The sequence below is a fragment of the Sinocyclocheilus rhinocerous genome, unplaced genomic scaffold, assembly GCF_001515625.1.
Source record: "Sinocyclocheilus rhinocerous isolate Xijiao unplaced genomic scaffold, SAMN03320098_v1.1 scaffold2300, whole genome shotgun sequence".
In the NCBI taxonomy this organism is placed as follows: Eukaryota; Metazoa; Chordata; class Actinopteri; order Cypriniformes; family Cyprinidae; genus Sinocyclocheilus; species Sinocyclocheilus rhinocerous.
The window spans coordinates 72,906-78,905 of record NW_015629642.1 but is presented as its reverse complement, the minus strand read 5'-3'; the positions used below and the strand labels follow the sequence as shown (position 1 = coordinate 78,905).

The 6,000-nt window shown below is 35.1% G+C and overlaps 1 pseudogene; it reads left to right on the top strand.

Annotated features, from left to right (window-relative positions):
* Positions 1-3,756, top strand: part of LOC107739402 (integrin beta-3-like) — a 20,272-nt pseudogene extending 16,516 nt beyond the window's left edge.
* Positions 3,757-6,000: the final 2,244 nt, after the last annotated feature.

Sequence of the window (6,000 nt, the reverse complement as noted above, 5' to 3'; positions counted from 1 at the left end):
AGCCTTCAAACGTCAAATATACAGGGGATTGGTTACTTCTTTAAATTATAAAAAAGTAAAAATATGAATGGTATTATGTTATACTAAAACTAAAATTAAAATAATGGGGAAAAGCCTTAAGATAACATGCAGAAAGAAAAAAAACGCATCTTAAGCACGCAGAATAACATAAGTGGAGTTTGAACGATTAATTGCCGCTTTGAACGATTGCGTAATTGTGGCATCCATAATTGTAATCGCGATTAGAAATTCGATTAATTGTGCAGCCCTAAGTTGAATGCATAAAATTATATGTTAGTTTGAAAAGTGAGATTTCAGTAGTATGTGGGATAGGTTTTGCTGTTTAACTGCCTTGTGAAAATTGTTTTCTCACACAATAGCTTATTATCTTTGAGTTGGTAGGTGGGTGTTTAAGCTACATGAAAAATCAGAGTCAGCAAGTATAGCCCCTAGGTATAAATAACTTAAAACATACACGGTAAAACACACACACACACACACACACACACAGGCACGTAATAGATAAACCATTCCGGTTTTATGCTGTATTATCTGTGTTCAAATGAATGTGTTGACTTGGGAAATGTTGATGTTGCTTCAGTAACAAACATTAAGTGAGCATTACGTAACACCATGTTTCATAATTCATCAGAATTGACACACTTATTGTGGAAAAAATTGTAGAATAAATATTTTCATACAATACAGTTGAAAAATTTGGGGTCAGTAAGATGTTTTTTTTTTAAAGAAACTAATACGTTTAATTACTGTTGATGCACTAAATTGACCACAAGTGACAGTAAAAACATTGATAATATTATAATTCAAATAAATGCTGTTTTTTGAACATTATATTCATCAGAGAATCCTAAAACAAACTGTCACATTTCCCACTAAAATATGAAGTGGCATAACTGTTTTCAACCTTTATTAAAATAAGAAATGGTTCTTGAATGAAGGATCATGTGATACTGCAGACTGTAATGTCTGCTAAAAATTCAGCTTGCTTTGTAGATTTTGCATATATTAAAATAGAATTTTACAATATATTAAAATAGAAAACAGTTATTTTAAATTGTAATAATATTTCACAATATTACTGTTTTCCTGTATTGATTAAATAAATGTAGCCTTGGTGTGCATAAGAGACTTCTTTCAAAAACATTCAATAATCTTGACTTAACCACCACCAAACTGTTGAATGGCAGTGAATGTTTACTTACCCTCATTTTGTGCCAAATCTGTCCCTCCTCTGGCTGGCAGCTCTCAAATTAAATGTTCTATTATGCATATTCAAAGGTTAACAGTGAACTTACATTTTGGTCACGCAAAGCTATTATATGAATTGAGAAGATGTGGGATTTAGAATCATGGATATAGAATTATTATTATTTTTTTAGTTTTGTATCTGTAGTCAATATAAATAGTTGTATCACAAGAGCTGTGTGATGCTTCTTCAAAAAATTCTCCTTCTATGTTCCATTGAAAAATGTACAGCATACACATACATTTGTCAAATGTTCATTTTGGCTGAACTTCATGATCACCATATTTTCCCATAGGTCATTAACAGCCATGTTTGTTGTCTCTGACGCCTGCATGGGAAGTGGAGGAATGCTGTGTAGTGGGCGTGGCCACTGTCTGTGTGGCGTCTGTGAGTGCACACAGCCAGGAGCCTATGGATCAACCTGTGAGAAGTGCCCCACCTGCCCACATGCCTGCACCATCAAAAAGTGAGTGCGTGTCGGCAGGTTTTTCTGTATTGGTGAGAACGACAGTTCAGATATAAAAAAAACTGCAGAACCTGAAAAGCAAAAATATTTTTTATAAAGAAATTAAATAATGTCATGATTCACTTTTAATAATTTTCAATGATATGCAAAAATTGTGTTTTATCTATATAGACAACAAGTATGTTTAGGTGCTTTTTCATATCTTAACTGTTTAAAGGGGATTTATATGTGTTTCTGCAGGGAGTGTGTGGAGTGTAAACATTATAAGAGAGGGATCTGTATGAGAAGAACTGCAATCATATCTGCGGAGATGAGATTGCGCTGGTAGATGAGCTGGGTAATCTCTACCTCCAACCAATCCATAATACATATCTCCCATCTGCAGTAGCCTATATAAATCTCTTTTAGGGTATACAGTACCATTTAAATCATTGGGATGGTAATTTTTTTATAATGTTTTTTAAATATATATATATATATATATATATATATATACAGAATCGATATATCGTAAAACAGTAATACTGTGAACATACTCCTATTTGAATATATTTTAAAATGTAATTTATTCCTGTGATTGCAAAGCTGAATTTTCAGCATCATTACTCCAGTCTTCAGTGTCACATGATCCTTCAGAAGTCATTGTAATATGCTGATTTGATGCTCAAGAAACATTATTGTCACTGTTGAAAACAGTTGTGATGAAATGTTTTCAGGATTATTTGACAAATAGAAAGTGCAAAAGAACATTTATTTGAAATAGAATCTTTTGTAACATTTTAAATGTCTTTACTGTCACTATTAATCAATTTAATGCATCCTTGCTTAATAAGAGTTTTTTTTAATATAAATCTTTGCATAAAAAAGAATTCTAGCCCCTAGAATTCAGTAGATTTCTAATCTACACAATCTGTACATTTTAAGAATAATACATCTCCATGCCATAGGCCTCAGACAGCTTAAATCTAATCTACAGTATATAATTGCAGTATATCCATTATTTACCACAGGTTAATTTATTTATGACTATATGTGACTATAGTTCTTCATGCAGTATATTTTGTTCAGTTGGTGCTGAGTTAATTATCATCTGTTTTCTTCAGTCTTTCATGAAAAGAACAGCGTGAACTGCAGCTACAAGGATGAGGATGACTGCATTCAGAACTTCCAGTATTATGAAGATGCCAGTGGAAAATCCTTCCTCTATCTTGATAAAGAACCAGGTGAGAGGAATGATAGGGCAGAGAGAGACAACATGTGACATGTAGTTGTCAAACTTCGCTCATGCTGATAAACTCTGTGTGTCTGTGTGAGAGATGGGTAGATGCTGGTGTTCTTCTTTTATAATTACTGGACAGAATAATAGATACTGAAAAGATCAATTGAAATGGAAACTGAATATACAATAAGAACATTTCTTTAAGAATGAATCTTTGGTCATGGCTGATTTATGTTCAGAGTGTCCTAAGGATCCTGATGTCTTGGTGGCCACTCTTTCGGTCGCTGGTGCGATCCTGCTGCTGCGACTGGCTGCACTCCTGGTGTTGAAGCTTCTGATCACCATTCACGACCGTCGTGAATTTGACAAGTTTGAGGAGGAGAAAGCCAGGGCTAAATGGGAAGCGGTAAGACTGTATTAGGATGGTGCTAAACCAACCACATCCTGTCAAGTGTTATCAGCATTTGTTGTAGGTTAGTCTTACTTCCTCTCAAACGGTCTAACACGCACAGTCTAGCCATTTTGATCTCAGGCAAAATAACTCTGTCATAGAATCACAGATATGTAAAAAGATTATGACCAACATTCTGGATAGATAACATCGTTGAAAACAATCTCGACACCAAGTGGTCAAAGTGGGAATTACAGATGTGCTGGTGCTCTCATTATTAATAATACATATTTGCAGCACTGGTTATTAATGAAAATCTCTCTCATCTTTTAGGCTAATAATCCACTCTACAAAGGAGCCACCAGCACCTTCCAAAATGTAGCATATCGTGGCAGTTAAGAATGACACCACCTTTGCCTCTGTCAAGCACAACTACTGATCATCTCAACAACTCACGTCTCAGCCAATCACAGCTGGGTTCACTCAGGCATGGGACTATCTAGAACTGTGGTGACTAATGCAGAATGTACCAAAATATTTTTAGACATAGTATTAGATAATTAAAACACGCTACCGTTCAAAAGTTTGGAGTCAGTATGATTTTTTTAATACTATACTTTATACTATACTATATACAGCAATGATGTGTTAAAAATTGTTATAATGGTACAGAAGTAAAATGTTTACAATTCAAATACATGCTGTTCGTTTAAAATGTCTATTCATCAAATAATCCTATATAAAAAGACTATCACGGTTTCCACAAAAACATTAAGCACCAGAAACATTTCAACATCAGAGTAATAATAAATATTTCTTGAGCAGCAAATCAGCCTATTAGAATGATTTCTGAAGGATCATGTAACAATAAAGACTGGAGTAATGGCTGTTGACATTTTAAATATTTAAATTAATTACAAATTACAAAACTTTACTTATTAGTTTTTTTGGGATTGAACAAATGCAGCCTTGGTAAGCATAAGAGACGTAAAAAAAAAAAAAAACTTTCTGACCAAAAACTTTTGAATGGCAATGTATATTTTGGCCAATGAAACCTATTTTACCTGTTATTTCTCCATTGTTGTAATGTAAATATTGTAATAATAATATTCTTTAATCTTATAAGATGAAAAATGCAGAACAGTATTAATAGGAGTGGCAATTATAGTTACAGTGTGAACATGTTCAGTGAGACCTCCGTTACAATTTTTAATAACACAAAAGTCTTTTTTTCCCACTTATAGCACAGTTATTTTTCTACATTTTCCTGATGATATAACTATTTAATAACAACAACAATAAATGTTCTTTTATATGTTTTACATAAACAGTTGTTGTTTTATTTTATTCATTATGAATCTTGATAATGCTGTTGTGAGGTTGGTGTGACTTTAAAACTGTTCCATTCTTACTGTATATTCCTGCACTAATTATTTTGAGTAGCACTGCTGGTGTCCATTTGCTGTATATTAAAGTATTTTTTAAACTTGCATTCTCATGTTATCATTTTATTTTTAAGGTGATGTGTATAACTTTTTCCAGTGTTAAAATACTTTCTTGTATCCCCTCATTAATATATAGAGACAAAAAATGTCATGTCACTCACTGTGGCTATTAAAACATTCCTCTGTTTGGCTAAGTATCCAAAACAAAGCCAGGGGCGTTACTGTCTCTTTGGATAGCGAAGGGCAGACTGGTATTGTGTTCGGGGAAACCTTTCTGAAAACAGTCATTATTATTGCTGTTCCATTTAGTGGTGCTGTTGGTGGAGAAAGTACATAAGTCACCTCTAATGAAACCTGTTAAGGGTTTTGACATAAATCTAATGGTCATGAATGCTGTCCGTGGACTTCCGTCCGATTGCCACCAGAGGTCACCCTTCCGTTACATTGACTCTCACACTACACAAACTGTTGCATGTCATCCCAGACTACATTTCCCATCATCCATTGCACTGATTGCACACAGCTGTAACCAATCACACATACACACACTATATTACACCCACTCAGATCCTTCTCAAACTGCCGAGTATTCTGTTACGGAGTGACAGAGACGTGAGGCATGCGGATCCATTTGCAAAGCTTTATTAGAAGACATGGTAAGAAATAGGCAGGGTCGAACACAAGCAAACAGATATGGCACAGGCAAGACACAAGAGTAATCCGTTAAATAGGCATGGGTCGATCGATGGCGAACGTAATCCAGAGGGCTTGACAAGAGGGGTAATCCAAGGAACACGAGCAATAGTCCAGGCAAGGTGCAAACATAATCCAAAATACTTAGGCAAGAATCCGAACACGGGAAAGCAGGCAAGGCAAGACTATGACAATGACTAGACTATGAAAACTAGAGCAGGCTCCGTAAAGTAGCTATCAGCTAGGGTAGCGATATGCGCTTACAATACTCGGCAGTTTGAGAAGGATCTGAGTGGGTGTAATATAGTGTGTGTGTGATTGGTTACAGCTCTGTGCAATCAGTGCAATGGATGATGGGAGATGTAGTCCGGGATGACATGCAACAGTTTGTGTAGTGTGAGAGTCAATGTAACGGAAGGGTGACCTCTGGTGGCAATCGGACGGAAGTCCACGGACAGGATTCGTGACACTAATGTTTTCAATTCTACAGTAATTTTCTGAGAGAACGAATCTTCTTTA